Below are 20577 nucleotides of genomic sequence, written 5' to 3' on the forward strand. Positions count from 1 at the left end.
TAATATATAGCCTTAAAGTCTATTTGCAGTCACAAAATAGACACCACCAGAGCAGGCACCAAAGGAACCTTATATACCATGCTTACAGAAATCTCTTTGAACTGTCTTTTTTAATAACCTAGGAACTAAAGCCCTTCCTACTGCTGTTATCATACACCCAATGGGATAGTGCTGAGGGACACACACTAAATAGCACACAGTGACTGTTAGCTCTGCAAAAAACTGTCAGGAAGAGGCTGAGCTGGAATACAACTCCTGGTCCAGTGGAGTTTAAAAAACTGCTTACCTAGTCTCTCAGGGCTTGCGAAAGACTAGCTATTAAGGAGACTCATGCACATGCCTCTGACTTCCCAGCCACCTAACAAACTGTCTTTCCCAATGGGTGACATCCAGACAGTTTCCTGGAACTTCAAAGGATTCACATGGTACCCCAGCCTGGACTGTGGAAAAACCTGTGTGGTTTTGATCTCTCATATGATCTGGTTTTAATTCAACATTACCCATTATGTTGAACTATCACCTGTGGGAACAGATTTGTCTGTAAAGGAACAAAATAAGACCCTATCAAGTACTGCATGGTCATGGGATATCCTAAGCATTAGCTATAATGCTCCTCCTTCATTTGAGACAGGTTCTCATATAACACAGACTGTCTTGCAACTCACTTTATAGATAAAGAAGGCCTTAATTTTTTTATCCTTCTCCAAACATTGAGATTACAGGTCTGTACCACTATTTTTCTAGGAACTAAAACTCAAGGCTTCACATGTGCAATGCAGACACTTTACCAACTGAGCTGCATCCCTAGCCCTCTGTCCATATTTTAAAGACCCATACTGTGTGGCCTTAAAATAATGGGATCCTTTGTTGACCCAAGCAATATCATCCTTGTTCTGCTCTTGCACTTAACCCAAAGCTTTACAAAAACCAAAACAAGTAGAAGCAAGAAGAATAAAAACAGCAGAAGCAACAACAGAAAAATGCAGGTGCTTCCTAGGACAAAAAGCAATGTAAGACCTGTAATAACTTCATAATTGATACATACTTGAAGGTTTCAGATGAAGCTCCAAGTACCTCTAAAGTTTTCCCTGTGAACCAGAAAGTCTCTCCAGAGAAATACACTAAATGCCCATGCCCCTGGCCTTTTTGGACATAAGTCTGTGACCACCCATGTCTGATATCTCTGTCTAGGCATCTTATGAGCACAAACTATGGAGGGCATGTCCATCACTTTTCTAAGGGTTGTGACAATAAGATTATTGGATAAAGACAAGTGGAAGTGGACGTTATGTTATGGTTATGGCCAGCATCAACTAATTGGGAATGATATTGATTGGAGGGAAGCACAATGTGGTCCAGGGGGAAGGAAATTGGTCAGTCATTGTCTCTTTTCCCAGAAGTAGCTTACAGACTTCAAAACTCTCCTAAAAGTGCTCTGCTTTGGAAATCAATGGACAGTTCTGAAGGCATTAGTAGGATGCAGGCACCAATGGGTTTCCACTTTGCCTGCATAAAAGGGAAGCATTGCTGCTCAGAAGAACTTCCTTCAAGGTATTCTGATTTGCTCCATCCTACAGTGGTCTACAGAACACTGATAAGGTACCCAGTGTTGATGTCATGTGTGACGTGTTTGAGAGATGCAAGCTGTATAGGTAGGACAGGGTTCTCTGTAGCAAATGGATCTGGTCAATCCATTTCATGATTGAAACTAGACAAAGGGGTGGTGGCTCCTACCACTTTCAGTTATTCACCAGTAGCAGCACATAAAGCTCATTCACCTAAACATGTGATGCACACAGCATAGACTCATTCCCCCATAGAAACACCACAGCCCAAGTGTTATAGCTGCCACTTCACATCAGGAAAGCCTATATCCCAGGCTGAAGGCAGACCATTGACCCCAACAGATTACTCTGGATTGAACAGGGGACTCTTAATGTGTTAATTTTTTTCACCCTTTGTGGATTGTAGGATTTAATCTCCCACAGTATGGCCTCAGCTTCATTCTGTGCTGTTAACATGGAGTGACATTTCCATCATCCTATCATGTTCACAAAGGAAAGAAAGGTTATTATATAGTACTAACACCCAGTTCACCATTACTAAACAAACAATGAAAATAAGTTGGCAGGGTCAGCTACAACAAGCTGCTCTGATCTGAGTGGCTTTCCCTGATCCTTAGTCAATTCAACTTTCAGAAGATCCGCTGAATATTCAGTAGAAGCCATTGAGCATCTGGTAAGTGATTGTTATTCTCTCTCTGAAAACATCCCACTTCCCAGTTGCCGCTAGACTGTAAATAAGATACCTATTATGGTTTGAATGCAAAATGTGCCCATATAGATTCCTTTTAGGAGGTGGAGCCTGGCTAGAGGAAGTGAGTTGCTGGTGGAGATCCTTGAAGTTTTATAGCTCCACCCTATTTCCAGTTCACTTTCTATATTCCTGATAAAATATGACCAACTTCCCCAAGCATATACTGCTATGTCTCCTCTCATCACTCTTGACTTTATCTTTTTCAATTATGAGTCAATATAAAACAGTCTTCACGTAAATTATTTATTGTCAGGTATTTGTTTACAACAACTAGATAGTACCACATTTGCCATAAAGTAGCAGGGATCTTATACAATGGCCTATGGCATCTTACTGGACACTCTCTCTGGATTTGGAGGATTAGGATTTTTTGGTAATAAATGTCCATGTGGCAACTGTGCATGCATAGTTTTCTTAAGGTTGAATGTGAAGATGAAGACTGTAAGGCATGGAAAGAACAAGATAAAATTAATGCCCACCTGCATTTCCCTTACACTGCTCCTTTTGCTGTATCCTTGCTGGTTTCATGAAATAAGATGTTCTCATGAGGAGTGACTTCAGGACAACTATCTTGAGCTTGTAGCCCCAAAAATCATAATTTTAAGAGGTTTTATGAATTGTCCATTTCAGTTTTGTCTTTTAAGGACTAAAGACCTGAAATATGTCCAATATAAACAAAATATTAAGAATAGCCAGCAAATACTACCTGCATTGTCTGTGAGATCAAGTTATTAAACAGATACCTCTTTCCTTATACTGAAGAATACTCATTGTGAGACTAGAGGAATAACTCAGGGTCTTGTGTGTTCAAGTCAAGAACCCTATCACTGGGTCCTCAACTTGTATTTTTTTCTGACTTTGGGATGGTAAATAAAATAGGCAGACCCCTAGTCCAACAAAGCAAATTATTAGAGAGAAGACTCAAATAAACATAATTGAAAATTAATAGGAAAACATTTCAAGACATGAAGTGTTTTATGGGAATACTTTTAAAACCTATATACTCTGTTAATTTATAAAATCTAAAAGAAATAAAAAGTTTTGAGATTTTCCTAAACCACCTAAATTAAAACAAGAGGAGATCAACAACCTGATCTGACACATAAACAATGCATAAATGGTATTCTAATAACAATTAAAGAAAGGAATGAAGAAAAGAAGGAAGTAGCCCAAGTTTAGATAGATTCAGAACAGTATTCTATTAGACTCAAAGAAAACCTACAACCAAGAATAATTTTGAATTATTTTTAAAACTAGAAACAAAAGAACACTTTGAAATTTCTTCTATAAAACTAAAATAACTTTAATACCAAATACACACACACACACACACACACACAATTTAGGTAAAAAGCAACAAAAAAGGTAACTTCAGGACAATATCCCCAGTAAATATAGATGCAAATATCCTCAATAAAATATTTGCAAGGTAAATGCAGACATATATTGCTTTTTGACTAGTGATATTTTTAATTGAATTTGCTTCAATGCTTGGGTGCTCTTTGGCTTGTGTAATTTTCCTATGCCTCCAGATGCTTGTTTTATAGTATTCCATCTAGTGTATAATTCCTGGTGGATCAGTCAATCATTGTCTACTACCATAATCTATGTTTGTCTGTCTGTCTACCTATCTATCTATCTATCTATCTATCTATCTATCTATCTATCTATCTATCTACCTACCTACCTACCTGCATGTCTATCTGTCTTTCTTACAGGGTTTAAAATGTCCCCATCTTGTTTGCTGTATCCATGGACTGTAGTACTCACTTCCTAGTTGCCCCAGAGCCCTTGGAGCCCCTGCCTTCTCAGCACTGCCTCAGGACTCAGCCAAGCTCCATCCCTGGAGTTAGTGTTCTTGTTTGTTTGTTTGTGTGTGTGTGTGTGTGTGCATGTTTTCATGTTTACAGAAGAAATTCTATTTGTGGAGTGATTTTTGTACAGTTTTAGAGTTTTAGTTTTCTATCTTCTCAAACATTTCCTTATTCTCCCAAAATCTGGGGTGACCAACACTGAAGTAATTTTGGTAGAAAGTGGTGCTTTTTTTTTTTTTTGAAATTCAAGTAATTTCCTGATTCTCTCTCTCTCTCTCTCTGTGTGTGTGTGTGTGTGTGTGTGTGCGTGCGCGTGCGCGTTTGTGTGGGGGGAAGGAGAGAGAGAGCATCATTTGGCTTCACAGTATTCTCCAAAATCGTGGCATTTCTATGAGTTTTTCTTTCATTCCCATCTCCACAGATTTTAAAGAAGGCCCTGGAAGAACTTAATTCAAATAGCTGGCATTACTCAACCAGACAGATGCTGTGTTTTTTTAATGCATCAATTATGTAGTTAGTTACTAATTATTTAATTATTTTTGTAAAATTCTTTCTTATCCAAGTAGAGGTGGCTGCCTCGTATTCACAGCCCCATGCAACACCAACATTCAGAGAACTCTGCTTAAAAATGAGAAAGTACCTCAAGTCAACAAAAGCAAACATCAAACTGAGTGTGTCAGGTTTCTGAGTGTGGGATTCCTTGTGAGTTCAAAGCCATATGTCCATGAGTCTGTCCCCAAATAAGTGTTTGTGTAAAATGACTTTGGGTCAACAACTTTTAAAATAATTAACTTTTGGAGAGAAGGACAGAGCTAAGAAGGGGCGGGAGGCGCAGAGGTGGTGTGCTACCATGCTGCTTTAGATAGCAGGTTAGGGGATTCAAGTTTCAAGTGTTATTTGACATTGACTGGACTATGACTCTTGAGAAAACCATTTTCCCACTGTGACATTCTGATTCCTAACAGAAAAGGCAAGATTTCTCCTTGAACTGGTTTGGAAATTCATATATACTTCTCACTACTAATACTTAATGTATACAGCCTTAGCATTAAGCATATCACACCAGGAAAAGTGAGACAGTAGAACTCAAAACTCTGCTTTGATTTGTATTGTTTCTTATTAAGGTGGATGATTAATAACCCCAAATCAATTCTAAAGCACTTTTCTTTCAGACAGGACTTCTCTATGTAGCTCTGGCTGTCATGGAACTTATCTAAACCAAAGCACTCTTAAAGAAATCTGCATTCAGGTGACTATCGGGCATGGTCAAAATTACCACAGTAATATAAAGCACCTCCAAGCATGTGTGCTCCTTTCAGCATTTCATAGTTCTGTGACCGCTGTCCTGCAGCTATGGCTCTGCCTCTAATAGAGCTCCTTGCTATCCCAGGGGACCAGAGATTAGTCTGAGCACCCACATCAAGGTAGTTCACTGCTTAATCCTAGGTCTGGGGGATCAAGAATCCTATTCTGACCTCCATGAGTACACACATATATGAGGCATACATACATTCACAGAACACACACACATACACACACACACACATGAGAGAGAGAGAGAGAAATAATAATTCAAAGAAAAAGTGTGCGTATTTATACACATTATAACTGCATCTCTTTATAGTTGGGAAGGCTTTTAATATATATTTTAGTTTTTAATATATATTTAAAAGTTAACTTGATCACACAATCCCAAAACTTGGTGGTGAAATTAATTTCCTTTTCTTATGTTAATCGAGTTCTCTAGAAAGTAATTCAGGGTTAAAAATAAGGCTAGAGAAGCTTTTGTTTCATTTTTAAATATAAACAGCCCTGTACTGAAATGTGCTTAAATATTGAAGCATTGTGAAGGAGTAATGCCAGAGTCTAAACAGAGTTCATACTCAGCTTCTCACATAGGCCCACCTATTAAATGAAATGTTGGAGAGCTGGGATTACTCCCTCTTGATTTGCTGCTTTTAGAGCATACTTCATTGGTTCAGTCTGGGTAGCAAATAAGTGTTTCTGAGAGCTTAATGGTGGACCTTGATGGTCGAAACAAATATGTGACCTAGAAAGAGCCGGGGTGAAGGTCATGGCTCTCCCAATAATATGGAGTACATCTGTGTGGCCTGATTCCACTACCTACCCCAGGTTGCATGCTTCCTGTGGGCCTGTTTATCCATGAGGACCATAATTTGAGATTCAGATTTTTTTCTTCAGGTTCGTATTTGCTTCTCTGCAGCCTTTTCTTCTTAAAGATTCAAAGCTGCCGAGTCCTCATCTACACTCCATGTCATCTAGCATCCAGTCACCTAACACTAAGTCAGGCGTGGAAAGAACCTCCTGTAATGATGCTATCTATGACAACTGGATGTCAAGCCTTCACAACTCTGGATGTTCATGTCTGCCATGTCTGACATCCTACAAAATTCAAAATAAACTATTCTTGAAGGGAATAAAAATAGGCATAGTGGTACAGTACATCTCTTAACCAGGGCCTTGACTGTAACCTGCCAGATCTTCAAACAATCCAATTGTTCTTGTCAGACATGTTTATTAGTCATTTAAAGGCTATGAAATATAAAACAGATACTGTTCTGAAGCCCAGACTGTGCTTAGTTTAATAAAGTATTATGTATAATTTTGAGGAAACCTAACTTGAACAATTGGAATGGATCTTCAGTCCCTCTTTTAGGCAGACTTTACACTGTTTTTAGTCCTTGCTGTAGAGTAAACCCAGGACCTTCCTCTTGTAGGCAACTGCACTACCCCTGAGCTAAATCCTCAGGCCTCACATGGGATTGGTAGATGGGATTGATTCTACTGAAGTTGAATTCTACTTCCACAACTTGAATTTTTTTATTAAGGTTAACAGGACTCTGTACATTTTCTGTAGCATGATTTGACATCCTGGTCAAGCTCAACAATAAATATTAGTGGAGGATATGGTTTGTGTGACTTACATTCCCAGTCACAGTCCATCAATGACGAAAGTCAGGATAGGAATTCAAACAAGAACTGAAGTAGAAAGATCAGAGGAATACTCTTGCTGCTTCCCTTCCATGCTTAGTTTTCTTATACAGCCCAGACCCAGCTGTCCAGGGGATGGTGCTGTCCACAGTGGGCATGGCCTCCTATATCAATTAACAATCAAGACAGCTCCCCCCCAAATATGTCCATAGGCCAATCTGATTTGGGCAATTCCTCGGCTCTGTCAAGGTGTCAGTAAAAACTAGCCAGGATATTTTCTCACCCATTCTGAAGCCAGAAGCTCTAGATATGGTATTCCTTTGCCAACATCTTGGTGGCCATTGTAGGCACTCAAGGATGACTTGAGTGACTAGTCAATTTTATCATCTATGAGCATGTCTTCTCCCTGCTACCAGCCTGCTTACAGTTTTAAAGCTCAGATTTTCCATCTAATGCAAACTTGTGTAGTATTTACAAGATAAACTTACAAGATAGACTTACTTATCCTAAGATAAGTCTCCAGTTAAAGAAATCTGGAATGAAAGTCTCTTGCTCTATATGGAATGATGACATTTCGACTGTCAGACTATAGAAAAGTAAAATAACACAGCAACAGACTCCACAGTGTGTTTCAGACTTATGCTGGAGTATGCTTTTGTTGTCTGCTTCCTTCACCTAGTAGGGCATTTGAATTGGAATAGGGGACTGCTACACCAGTAGGAAAGGATTTATTTTAAGATTATGAAACATACCTGTGCCTCTTGAGCAACAGTCCATGGGAGCAATCACATATCAAAATAAAAACAAGAGGGTAGTAATAAAGCAAGCATGGTATGATTCAATAACTCTACAAGATTGTTTTATTGGTTAGGTAATGAAGCATTCTGAGGAATTTCTACAAAACATGACTCAACACACTGCCAACTAACATTTGAAATGACTGAACAATGAGTTTAGAAAGCATGCAATGAGGTGAACTGTTAAATTACTACTAGATTGGAAAATGTCCCCAAGGCTCTTCCTATCAATTCCTGGACAACGTGACCCAGAGTTACTGGGGAAATTCCAGAAGACATTTAGTTCATCAAAAAGTGCTTCATATTGAGCCACATTCTGTTGTTGCTTAATAGAATAGTATTCAGACCACAAAAATTCTCATCTAAAGGAGGTTATCTTTCTTAGCTGTATAGTTTTAAAATGAGTGCTTAATTACTGAGATTTTCTCTTATGTTCAGGTTTCCCTAATGTGTGAGAGTGAGAATTAGGAAAATCAATTTCTGTAGTGGTTCTGTGCAGTTTTCCGTGATGACTACATTTGGTCATTTCATAAGCTCCCAATTATTCTAAGTGATTTGTACATGATTATTTACATAGACTGTTCGTTCATCAGAACACTGCAGTCAGTGACCTATATATAAATCACTGAACATTCTCTGGGTAGCTGAGGCAGGTGGAAGGAAAGCCCCTCCATTCATAGGTCTAAATTGCGCATTCCAGAATATCTAATGTGTTTTGTAGTAGAAACCTGAGTTCATGTCTCTTTTTATGGATGGATGCTTAGTATAGGAAATTATGGTTAGTGTATTCTTTTAGTATCAGATGGTGAATGGATATAGTTTACTGATAAAACTGCTTTCTAAGGTAAGTCAACTGTCTGTTCTGTCCCACACCATTGTGAGATTAGGGGAGGGCAGAGAGCTTCAGAGCTGAGCTATTCCTTCTACAAATGAGCAGAGTGAAACCGCATGAGCTCAGCCATTTTCCCCATATCACTGGTTTCAGAGTAAAGGTTTTAGTTCACACTGCCTTGGGGCAGCCTACTTCTCTTTTCTTCATACTGCCCATTTCCTCTTGTTAGTTGATGTATGCCACTTTTAAAAACAATGGGGTACTATGGATACTTTTTGTCTACTTCCTCCTCTATAAGCTGAGTTCCAGTGATTCATTTAAAGGGACTAATGTGCTGCAAGCACTCTCACCAAATCAGGTTTAATTTGTCACTTTGAAGTGACATATTTGTGATCACAGTCTACCCGAGTGGTGGCACTGTGCTGCCTAAAGGAAGGGGTCCTGAGTGCACACCTAATTCTGTGATTTCCTAACATGGATTTTTTCTGCCTTTTCTGCCCAGTTCACTGTACAATACAAAGGAAAAACCTAGGTGGAGAATTCTCTCTAAATGAATTGCCATTTTATCTTTAATCCTATGGAATAATGACTAAAGGAGACTCCCCTTGCCTTTCTCTTCCTTGGCAAAGGAAAGGATGCATCTCATCTTAAATATCCCTTAGTTACCAAACAGATCCCTACTTTCATACCATAATCTCATTAATCTTTTGCTGCAGTTTTCTCTATGTGAAATTCACACATGGAGAACCACCCATGGGAGAGATACTTTCCCAGAATCTTCTCCTCAAGAGACATTTTCTCCACAGTTCTTTGTGCCATGAAGTGAGAAACTCTGGGCTCAGTTGCTCAGCAGATAAAGTGTGACACTGTCTGCTGCAAGTAGATACTCAAAGTCTTCCTCTAGGACACATTTTATTACCCCATGCTGGTAATAAAAAGAATAACTTTCTTCATTTGTAGATGACAAAACAGGTACTTCCCATGAGTCTAGTTCATTGTTCAGCCCTCTCTCTTTCCTCTAAATTTATTTACATCAATTTTATACCTGATGCAGAGGATCCCTGCTCAATATCCTTCCCTCCCCCCTAAATGCTTTCCTCTCCCTTTCTCTTATAATCACTTATCATTAGAATATATTTTTATGTGTTCATGTGGTTGGGATGTGAATGGAGGCCAGAAGTCACTATTGGATGTCTTCCTTAATTGCTGTCTATATTAATTTTGAGACAGTATCTTAATGAATATTGATATTCACTAACAGTCTATATTGACAGGGTAGCAAACCTTACGGATCCTCCTTTTTGTTATTTTCTCAGAGCTGGGATTACAGACATGTATCACCTTGCTTGTTTTCTTAGGGTGGTGTCAGAGATCCCAAGTCAACTTCCCATACCACGCTTTGAGCATTTAATGATGACATTGTATGCTCTTTCCAGTCTTGATTCTTGAATGTTTATCCAAGTGCTTGGTAGATAACTTGTTCTCATGTGAGTAGCTATTTCATCTGAGGACATATTGATACTTATGAACTCTTCATAGAAACTCAGATCCATCTGCTTTCTGGCATTTTCTATCTCTTATCCATAAATATAAATGTTATTGCTGCTTTAATGACAATTTGTGGCCATGGAAAGGAGAAGATTATAGATTAGGCAATACCTATATTGTAGTTTTGTAAGGGCTGTAGGTCTCTGTTTCCCATCTTTTTCATATTTCAAGTTAGAAGTCTTTGACTAGCCTGAGGGAAGAAACAGGGCATCTCTGAGCTGGTAAACACAGGGTGCTGAGTCAAACCTAAATGTTTGGATTTCAGCTGCTTGAGTAAAAGGTTGGTTTCATGTTAGCAGCAGTAGAGCTGCACCCAGTTGCCTACTCCATCCATTTTATTAACCACTCACTGTAGCCCCTTTTCACCCTACTACAAAAGTTACCACAGAAGGTTTCCTTTGTAAAAAATATTTATTTTGAAGCTCTATTTTAATAATATTTCTTTTTGAAAGTCTACTATTGTAAGAGTTCTTCTGTTTGTGAAGAAAAAAAAAACAAGTTAAAAACTGAATGTACTGATGTAGAAGATATATAAATATATAGGTTTCTGATCTCTGGATGGCTCCACTTAAGCAGACACAGTAAACTATGGATCCTCCCTAAGGTAAAAGGCTGGCTGCTCATTCTTTGCTCTTGTAGGTTGGCACAGGGCAAGCAAGCATCATGGAAAGTGTATTTACATGTTATCTACATCTATTAAAAAATTACCAACTTTGAATGCTTATTTTTTTGTTTTGTTTTGTTTATTTTCAAGACAGGATTTCTCTGTGGCTTTGGAGGCTGTCCTAGAACTAGCTCTTGTAGACTAGGATGGTCTCAAACTCACAGAGATCCATTTGCCTCTGCTTCCTGAGTGCTGGAATTAAAGAAAGGTGTGTGCCAACACCACCTGGCTTGAATGCCTATTTTTTTTTTTTAAAAAAAAATCTAGGTAGAAGTGGCACACGACTTTAATCCCTGTACTTGGGAGGTAGAGGTAGGTGGATCTCTGTCAATTCAAGAACTGCCTGGTCTACAGAGCAAGTTCCAAGACAGCTAGGGCTACATAGAGAAACTCCATCTCAAAAATTGAAAAGAGGAAGAAAGAAAGGAAGAAGGAAGGAAGGAAAATGAGCACTTCTAGAGTTGGGGCAAGATATATATAGTGTGTGTGTGTGTGTGTGTGTGTGTGTGTGTGTGTGTGTGTGTGTGAATAATAGATGGTAGCTTTATTTGGTGCCAATCTCAGGAATGTCATCAATCTTCTTTGAGACAAAGGCTCTTACTGGCTTAGAGCTCACCAATAGTCTAAATTGGCAGGGCATTGATCCCCACAGATCTCCTGTCCCTGCTTTGCCAGCATTGGAATTCTAGATACATGTCACTAAACAACATGGAATTTTTACATCTTTCTGGGATCAAACTTGGGCCTCAAGCCATTTAGAGACCACTCTATCTTCCCAGTCCTTATGGTTAGTATGCATACTATGTAGCATTACTGGTCCATAACCTGTCTTTAAAATACTGGTAAATCTGAAACATAGAACCTTTCTTGAGGCTAAAGTCTGAAAACAAAGTTAAAATAGGCAATTTTCACTTAACAAGGTGAGTGAATATGGTCAGGGTGACATTACTCAATAGCAGGGAGGTAGAAGAGTTAGGTAAATTTACCACATGAAATGCTCCTTCCAAAAGGAATAAGTAATCCTTATTTTTAGTTTCCCTGGTTATACTCACTTCTTGCACCTGTGATGGGGTAACACAAGCATTTTTATTAATTATAAAACAATAGCAATAAACTACTACAGAAAATTCAACACTGTAACTATTATCTTCAGTCCTTGGAGAGACATAGAGATTTATGGGCAACCCAGTGGTCTGATGATATTTCTGAGCTATATTGGTGTCTGTGTTTATTACGTAGGATCTCCTGAGCCATATGGCATAAAAAAGTCTAAAAGCATGAACACTAGAACCACTCTTCCATAATTTATGCCTGGTTCCTATCTAGCTAGTACTGGATTGACCTTGATATGTATTCCTCAATTTTCTTTGCCATTGTTTCTGTACTATATAAGGTATGGGTGGTGGAGATGGTATTGATGACAGTAATGGTGATGATGGTGGCAGTGGAGATGATGGTTCTTATGATAATGGTGTTGGTGATGATGATGATGTTGTGCAAGAGCTGCTGATGTTAATGAGGATGATTATGTGATGGTGGTGGTTGTTATGTTTATGTGATGCTAATGATGGTGATGGTGAAGATGATATTTATGATATGATAATGGTGATGATGGTATTGATGATATCAATAACACATAACTCCAGGGATGTAAGAAAGACTGCATTGTATATTGCATCTTTGGATAGCTCTTGAAACATACCATGTACTTAATAAATATAATTTCTCATTATCAACAAATTTAATACAAACAGAATTTCTATTATTAGGTCACATCCTCAAGCAGTAGTAGGGATACGTAAGAACCATTATGTGCATTTGTCCTAATGTCCTATTCCATATTTCTTGACTTGTTGATAAACTCTAAAAGGTTAAAGTTTGAGAGCTCATGAACTTGGGCAAAGGTGAAGAACGTTTTGGGGCACAAAAGTGTGGGTGTTATCTCCAGGTGGTCCTCCATAATAGATCAGAAAGTACAGAGAGCTCTATATTGCTTAATTCAGAATCACAGGGAGATGAAATGCTGCTTAATTCTGAAGCAGCAACAGCTCCAGACCCCTGATGCTTAAGTGAGAAGCACAGATAACATCCCTAATTCCAACTGCATCCACCCTAACAGAGATAACAGCTGTCTCAGCTCAATGTCACATCTATCTGTTCTTTGTTGACTTGTGTTTTGCATTTCTTTGCCAAGAACAAATGAGATATTTTCACTTTAATTTTGTACTTTTAACTAATTAAATTATATATGTGAGCTAAAATATTTATATGTCTGAGATAATGAAAATAACCCACGATAAATGGAACAAATGAAGGAAAAGGAAAGTAGATTTGAGAATACCATAGTTTATTGAGCATCTGTAATTGGACTGTGTTCCCTGCTATGCTTTGGGGACTGTAATTCAATCTGTTGTTGGAACTGATGGTTCTTCTCTTGTGTGGAGGGTTAGAGAGAAGATAAAAAGAATTCAACTTTTTATCACAAGTTTCTCCTCAAATTGTCATTCTTTAAATCCTAAGGTGAGAAGAGTCATTTTGCTTAGGGAAAGGAAGAGCTATTCTTATGTGAGTGGTAGGCAGAGAACAGCTAAAAGGCTCACAGAAAATTCAGTGGAGCATGAGTATGAGGAGATGCAGGATGAATCATAATGCCTATTTCCACTTTCAGCATTTAGCATTGACAACTCAGCATCCACGAAGTACATTGGACCTGAGAAAATCAGAAGGGTTGGTCAACCCACAAATCAGAGAGCATGGAGAAACTTAAGGAAGTAGTTTGCTTACTCTAGCATAGGTATTGTGTTTGTGTCACCTGACCTTGTTAAATGTAGATTATTGCGCATTATGTTCAAATTGTGATCTGAAATTCTACAAGGAATATACAAGATGGCCCTCCAAGAGAACCCATCCTACATGAGCAACTTCAAAGGGGCACAGCCAATAGTTGGCAAGGTTGGTAAGGACCAAATCCAGACTCCTCCCACCCTGCTCTTTGTCTTTTACAGAAGCACCAGAGTTGACCTGTAGACCACTTGTCTTTGCATATAGTATCATCCTTCTCTTTTAGACAGTGACTAAATAAGAGTCTCCAAATGAGAGTGGAAACAAAAGTCACTTTGTAAATGAATATTTCATGAAAGCAACTGAGTATGAACCGAATGGCAGATGGAGAGCTTGCCCATTGTCTTGTAGTTGTTTCACTGTGAGCTTTGCAGTTAGGCTATCTTATTTCATCAGAGAGAAGTCTTGCAAATGCATTCCCATGATTGCTGCTCCTGTCTGAGTGTCCCTTGAGAGTACCTGACAACAGCATGGGCTGTCAATAAGTATTTGTCAGAAAGAAGTGGGGGATTAATAAAAAGCATGCTTAGACATTTATGTGTACAGGGTTAAGAGGAAGAGTGTGTTGAAAAGGTAGAGTCAAATTCAACCTTTGTCTGATATCAAGCATCACTTTTTGTTTGTTTAGTTAATGCACTGTGTGTACTGAGAATTTTATCTGTGCCTCGTGTGCGCAGGACAAATGTTCTACTACTAACCCACATCCCTAACCCTTAAGAATTTCTAATAGGAAGTCCTATGTTGCTGACATTATGGTCCACATTTTACATGGCAAATATGAAGCTCTATTGTTTTCTTATGTATTCTACCATGCTATTAAATGAATAGGCCATTGAGAACAGAGATAAAACTAAAAGAGGAATGAATCCTTCAAAGTCTCTGTTCATGACCATATTTCTGTCTTTAAGATAGAATAGCTTCTCTTTTTTTTTCCCATTGACTCCTTTACTTTGGGGGAACTGCACAAAACCAGGTAACATGGGAAACAGAAGCAGATGTAGCTCAGTGGCTACCAAATAAGAGTCAGCCCAGATAACTAAGTGATGTTTGTTATGTAGGAGTGCAAGTAAACCCTTGGTTGCAGTGAGGGAAGGCCCACAATTAGAGGGTGAACTGAGAAGAGTGGAAAGTGTCTCTTCAGTGTCCTCTGTGAGTTGAAAGAAATCTATGTATGGTCCTCTGGGAATTTCTTTTCTTGTCTATTATTGATAGATACTTTTTAATAGTTAATTTTAGGAGAATCATGCTGGCTAAGATTTTGTTTTCTTTTATTGGTTCCATTAACACATTTCTTACTTGTCATTTTAAATTACCAGGCAAGTGAAAAGAAAAGTTGAATTGAGAGTTGCAAAGACTTGGGTATGAAGATTTTTTTTAATTATGCAAAGTGTCTCTTTTTCCAGTATTGAACAAAAAAGGCATTGAAGATTCCCTTTGTGCCTTATATCAAAGAATAGAGATGTCTTTTCAATGGAAAGTTTTGATTTCTCCCTTTTTAATATGTCCTGAAAATGTGTTAGTTGTCTTGCTATTGAGGAAAGGGACTTTGTCAATTATTTTGCACTAAAAATTAGTGTGTTCCCCTGGAATGTATTTCAGTGTCAATTCTTTGGTCAAGCACTTTCCTAGAATGTACAATGCCATAGATTCAATTCAGCACACTTAAACCAGGTGTTCTTACACATGTCTGTCATCTCAGCACTCAGGAGGTAGAGGAAGGTAGATCACAAGTTCAAATTCTCATTGTGATGTGCAGAAATTTTGATCCCTGGGCTACATGAGACTCTGCTTTTAAAGGAAAAAGAAAACATGAACAACCTTCTTGGGCTGGACTTGATGGTACACACCCTTAATTCCAGCAGTGAGGGACCATTGTCTGTGAGTTTGAGGCTACCATGGTCTATATAGTGAATTCCAGCTAGTCAGGGTAATATAGAAAGACCCTGCTTCAAAAACATTTTAAAAATGTGTTTATGTGTGAGATAGACAGATACACACAGAATTTAGAGACAAAACATTAGCTTTTTAAGCTACCCACCTTAAATATATCTTCCTAGTTAGACCTTGCCTTGATTGTATTTTCATTTTATTTTGAAATTGAAATGATTATACTGTCTCCACTTCCTTTTTTTCCCCAACAACTCCTCTTAAGGCTTCTTTTTTCTTTGTCATTGTCTCATCCACGCATACACACATATGCATATGGGTATATACATATGTGAATACAACCTGTTGAATCTGTTTTGTTTTGTATGTATGTGATTTCAGGGCTGACTACTTGGTATTGGATAACCAAATAGGAGCTCAACTCTGAGGAAGTATACTTTTCTTTGCTCTCAGCATCATTTAGCTGGCTTTTACTCTTTGTCTATTGATGGGCCTTGTGGGATTTCCCCTGTCTATGTTGATGATAATTTTGTTCAGTTTTTGTTTAGGTAGGTAAACATTGTATCATGTTGTAAGATACTATGGTGGCATTTTTTCCTGTTGTTTCTGGGTGACATAGTCTCACAGTAGACTTTCTAGTCCTGTGGCTTTTACAATCTTTAAGACACCAAGGGAAAAAATGATTTAAAAAATGTTGGATCTCATTGCCTGTTAATTCTCTGTCATCCCTCTGCCAAAAGATGCAAGCTGGGATTATGGGGAGGTCCTAAGTATCAGGGTAGCTTGAATTCCTTAGTAATGGGAAAGAGCAAGCTACCCTGGAAGTGTCTCTTTCAGGCTTAGAGAAAGTGTTCTGTAGGGACAGAGAAACACTGTCCTACTAGGGAAGGAAAAAGGTAAATCCAGAAAAATTTTCTGGATTGTAATGCACAGAATATCAAACATACCTTAACACTTTTGGAGTATTGAAGTAGTGGAATCCCAGGGTAGCTTGCATATAACTTTTATTAATCATATTTGCAAAACAAACACTAATTTTTGTTTTCTCAAATTACTTGTGAGAGTAAGATATTGAAAGGACAAGGAGATAAGACTCTTATCACAGTGGGACATTAACCTCATATATTTCCCCATGGCTTATTTCCCCACACAGATGGTTAGATGGTCTACCAAAAAAGGAATAGAGATCTTGAACTCTCTTTGTTCATGAGTCACTCTCAGTTTTTATTGTTTCTGAGAGTAATAGAATTCTTGAGATAAAAAAGTTCATCACAGGGTTTTCCCCGGGGCTTCTAAAGTTCCATTTATGACTTTCCATGAACAACTCTCTTACAGTATAAAACCACAGTCATCTCTGGAGTGCCCCTACAATGTAAGCTCTGATTCCATTATGGTGGGGCTGGTTACAACTTTCCTTAAGGTGTAAACACAATGGAAGCTACAAAGATCTTAGAGCAGTGGTTCTCAACCTGTAGGTTGTGTCCCATTTAGGGGTCAAAGGACCCTTTCTCAGGGGTCACCTATTACTGTTGGAAAACATAAATGTTTACATTATGACACATAATAGTAGTAAAATTGCAGTTATGAAATAGCAACAACAATAATTTTATGTTTGGGGTCACCAGAACATTTGGAACTGTATTAGGAAGGTTGAGAACTACTTCCTCAGAGTATATTTGATACAATCAATAATAATCTCCACAATGAGAGGTCAAGGATTTGTCTTATCCAATACCCCTGCTATTGCAGGTGAATGGGATGCTTCAGTAGGCAAAAATGATACAAATTCTTTCCTTCATGAAAGTTAAATTGTAATAGCTGCCATCTGTCACACCTATCCATACACAGTGAAGGAAAACTGTGTTTTTAGTTCTTAGTAAATGGTGGTCTGCACAGATGACATGTTACCTCTGGTGGAACCACCAGGGTGAAAAGCTTAGATGCATCAATAGTCTTCCAGCTAAAGTTTAAGAATTATACATTTGTCTGAATATTGCATGTAGTTGCTGTGAAAGTTGGGTTATTGATTAGATTAATACTATCAGGTCTCATGATATATTATTTCATTAAAATGCCAATAATGAGAATGAATTATTAATTAAAAAGAGCCAGATTCCTAAACAGTAGGTGTCTTAAACTTGCACATAGCTTAGGAATGCATGTTGTGTCGGGGGTCTAGGAAATCTGTAGAATGGGATGCAGAGAGGTCCTTGACCATTTGCTTCTGGACTGTCACACGTGTATCTGTCACTATGACTTCTGGTAGATAAACTGTAAAATCTATAGTTGTGTCCTTCATTATCCATCTCATCTCCCCAAGTGATCATCTGTCCCAGAATTGAGGTTTCAATAGAACTGAAAAACAAAAAGACAGACCCAGTAACATCTTTTCTTCTTTGCTTTAATTTCAGCATTTTATCATAAAATTTTCCTAGCAAAAAAATTGAGAGAAGGCAATAAATGTAGCTCAGTGGTAGAGTACTTGCCTATCATATGAAAGACCCAAGGTGTTACCTACCACAAGTCATGGGTTGAATTTTATGGTGAACACCTATATAGTTAATTTTTTACTGTTTATATTTTGTCAGTGTCTGATAGACTTTCATCTATCATCCACCTATTATTTCAATGCATTTCAAAATTTAAGACACTAATTCTTCAGATTAATACAGTTGTGCATGGTATTGTATACCCATAGTTGTAGCACTCAGAAAGATGAGGCAGAAGGATCATGAGTTCAAAGCAAGCTTTTCCTACATAATGAGATCAAGCTTAATCTGCTTAGTCTGGAATACTTAGGAACTTGTTTCAGCAAGAACAAGATAAAGACAAACAAATGCCCACAAAGATATCATCTGATAATTAAGAGACAGACAAATAATCCCTGGATATCATGTCAAAGAATCTTTTGAGAACAGAAATCAGTTTCTAATGGATGCTAAATCAATGCTGAACATCATCTTTTTCCATCTGGTCTACCTTTTTTTTTTTTTTTTTTTTTTTTTTTTTTTTTGTTTGTTTGTTTGTTTTTGTTTTTTATTTTATACAACCAAGTCCATTTAAATGAAAACAAACATTTATAGACAATATTTGGGAATTTGGGCGTCGTTCTTTCCAAACTACTTCCTGCTGGTAAGGGGCGCTGTCATGGGGGATTCTAAGAAGATGCAGAAATCCTGGCTGTAGTCTGCAAGGCTGCTTTGTCTAGCTGTTTTCAATGTAGGATCACCTGGTACTCTGTTTCAGGCAGTCTGGCTTGATCAAACCACATTAGTCTGGAAGGAATCCACTGCTTTTCATTTTTTGTGGAAACAAAAATAGAAATCCTTTTCCCCAGTAACTTGTCCTTGAAATTAAATTTTGTAGTCAAAGCATTTTTTATTTAATTTATTATTTTACATGTCGATCCCAGTTTCCCCTCCCCTCCTCCTTCCCTCCCAACCTCCCTCACTTTTACATCCTCTGCCCTCACACATGCACCCTAACCAACATCCTCTCCCATCCCCCCACCAAAATTCCATATGTAAGAGAATGCCATCCAGTTGGGGTCATGTAGATCTGACAGGTCATGGAAAGTAGGGATTAAGGCTTCTCTCCTGTCTCTAGGTTAAGGCAGTTATCCCTCCATGGGGAATGTGTTAGCAAGGTCCTTTTGTGCACCAGGGATACATCCTGGCTCCACTGTCTGAGGTCCCTTAGACTGCTCAATCCTTCTGGCTGAGACCCATATTCATGGGGGCCTGAGTCAGTCCCATGCTGGCTTCCCAGCTATCAGTATGGGGGCCCATTAGCTCCTCCTTGTTCAGGTCAGCTGTCTATGTGTTTCTGCCGCCTCGTCTTGTCCTCTCCATCTGCGTCTGGATTCTAGTTCAACTCAGTGTTTAGTTATGGGTGTTTGCTTCTGTTTCCAACAGGTACTAGATGAGGGCTCCATGGATAAGTTAGTTGTTGATCTCACTATCTGGGAAGGGCATTTATGGTAGCCTTTCCACGGTTGCTCAAATTGTTAGTTGGCGGCAGTCTTCTAGTTCTTTAGACCTTTTGCTCTGTTCAATTTTCTCTTCAAACCATTACTGGCTCCCTCTTTTATGTTCTCTCTCTCTCTCTCTCTCTCTCTCTCTCTCTCTCTCTCTCTCTCTCCCCTATCTTCTATTTCTAACCAGGCTCAATCTTCTTGGTTGCACATGTTTTCCTTTCCTCCCCCTCGTTTTCTCCTACTTCTCTCTCCATTCGCTGCCCTCCAATTCCCCTGTGTTCCAGAGGGCTTGTCCCTTCCCGGTTCTGTGAGGGACTTTATATGGATCTCTTAGAATACACCTTGTATCCTAGTTCCTCTGGTGGTGTGAATTATAAGGCTGGTGATCCTTTTATCTAGGTCTAAAATCCATATGTGAGTGAGTACATACTACATTCCTTTTTTTGTGACAGGGTTACCTCATTCAGGATGGTTTCTTCAAGTGCCATCCACTTGCCTGCAAATTTCAAGATACTATTATTTTTTTCTGCAGAGTAGTATTCCATTGTGTAGATGTTCCACATCTTCATTATCCATTCTTCAATTGAGGGACATCTAAGTTGCTTCCAGTTTCTTGCTATTACAAATTTATATGGAAAAACAAAAGACCCAGGATAGCCACAACAATCCTATACAATAAAAGAACTTCAGGAGCCATCACCATTCCTGATTTTTAGCTCTACTACAGAGTTATAGTTCTGAAAACAGCGTGGCATTGGCACAAAAATAGACAGGTAGACCAATGGAATGGAATTGAAAATCCTGATATTAATCCACACACCTATGAACACCTGATTTTCGACAAAACAGCTAAAATTATACAATGGGGTGAATACAGCATCTTCAATAAATGGTACTGGCACAATTGGATGAGGGTGTGTAGGAGACTGCAGATAGACCCATGTCTGTCG

At 38.5% G+C, this 20577-nt stretch overlaps 1 protein-coding gene across 13 annotated transcripts in view; it reads left to right on the top strand.

Moving 5' to 3' along the window:
* The window catches only part of Rbfox1 (RNA binding fox-1 homolog 1), a 1049790-nt gene that overhangs the window by 251934 nt on the left and 777279 nt on the right, over positions 1-20577 (top strand). The gene's annotated exons all lie outside the window — the stretch shown is intronic.

This window comes from Phodopus roborovskii, unplaced genomic scaffold (assembly GCF_943737965.1).
Source record: "Phodopus roborovskii unplaced genomic scaffold, PHOROB, whole genome shotgun sequence".
In the NCBI taxonomy this organism is placed as follows: Eukaryota; Metazoa; Chordata; class Mammalia; order Rodentia; family Cricetidae; genus Phodopus; species Phodopus roborovskii.